The following is a 1,740-nucleotide window of genomic DNA, read 5'->3' on the forward strand; positions in this document are numbered from 1 at the left end:
GAGAGGGTGGACCAGACGCGGGCGAGGGGGGACCTGCCCTAAGGCTCCTAGCGGCGCCGGTGTCTGGGGCTGAGGGTCCGGCAGTCGCCGTCTCTCGCGCGCCCCCTGGCGGAGGCCTGAGCGTGTGTGACCTTGGCCAGCGCTGGGTGAGCCCAGCTACTGGGTCCGCCTGTCTTTAGCCTCCGGGATCCTTACAACTCAGCCTCGGGGCAGCGTGCCCCAACACGTGGTTTCTCTTTTGTTCCAACCGAAAAAAGTAAGGGACCCACGTGGCCACCCTCGGACTAACTCCCCCTACCCCCATCCCCATCCTGGGCCATGCTGTGTGTCTCCGGAGCTCCAGGGACAAGTGGCGATGCCTGGGCGTGGCAGACTTGCCACCGGACTAGGAGCCCCTGCGGAGTCCCGCCCGCTCGCGTGCGGCCGAGCGGGAGTCCGGTGGGGAGCATGGAAGCAGGCGGCGGGGTGCTGGGGTCTGCTTTCAACCTCCCCCCGCCCTCCCCCTCTGCACATCCGCCTCCAGTCGCCCGCCCTGTGTGATCAATAAAGCCCAGACAGACAGACTGTTGATCAGTTGGAGCCGCTAGGTTCTCCCGGGTAGACTGGGGACGAGGAGCCGGCTAAAGACACTTAACGAAAATTAGCAAATCCAAAAGCAACCGGCGCCAGCGAGACGACACTGGCCGAGACTGACACTCAATTAACCACCCCCCAAACAATCGCAGGCAAACACACCGGCTGACCCTGATCAATATCAGCTCCACAGTGATCTCCTTCCTGGGATACTAATTCATTTTATTTGGGCTCACTGGGCCGCCGACCCCAAGGTATCCAAGGCGGTATGGGGCCTTTTGCTGTTGCTTATTTATTTAGAAGAGAAATTAAACTTAAAACTCTTATTATTAGAGGAAATGCTCTTTTCTCTTCTCCCCTTAAAATCTGAGATTAACAAAAGTCAACCATTTACAAAATCCCCTTTTAAGATCACCCACCGTTTTCTTACCTGATATGTGTAAAGGGAGGGAAAAACAGAAAGAGAAGCCCATTTCATTTAGGAGGAGAGTGGAGAATTGAACCTGAGTAAAAAGGGCTGGGGGCGTAGCTCAGTGATAGAGTGCTTGCCTAGCATGTGTGAAGCCCTGGATTCCATTCCCCACCACCAAACACAAAACAAAACAGACAAACAGAAAACCCTAAGGGAAAAAATGAGGACTGAAAATTAAGGCAAATATATAAGAAACGCCTAACCTTGTAGTTTAAAGTTATTGAAAGTCTACAGAGCTGCAGGATGAAATTGCCTTTGAAAAATAATATTCATATGCAGAAAAATAAAAGTTTAATAAATTGATGCCCTCACCACTACTTTGCTAGATTAAAATCGCATCTAAAAGGAGGGAAGGACAAGCCCAGCAGAAGTTTTAAAAGGAGAATAAACTGATCAGGACATCAGGTCTTTCTCAAGGGCCAGCTGACAGCCAGAGGAAGAAAGGGTTTGATCAAAACTTCCTAATACTGTTAGAACTTTCTCAAGTTAACATTTCTAAGGGCTTTGGGCGGACCATACATTTCAGGTTATGACACTCCTTTAACTTTATTATTATTATTTGCTGTGTTGGGTATTAAAGCCAGGGCCTGGGCTTGCTAGGCAAGTACTCTATCACTTGAGCTACAGATGCAGCCCCTCTTTGAAGTTTACAGGGTAAATTATTAGCTAAAAGGAAACTATTTTAGAGTGTATTT

Source organism: Marmota marmota, unplaced genomic scaffold, assembly GCF_001458135.2.
Source record: "Marmota marmota marmota unplaced genomic scaffold, marMar, whole genome shotgun sequence".
Classification (NCBI taxonomy): domain Eukaryota; kingdom Metazoa; phylum Chordata; class Mammalia; order Rodentia; family Sciuridae; genus Marmota; species Marmota marmota.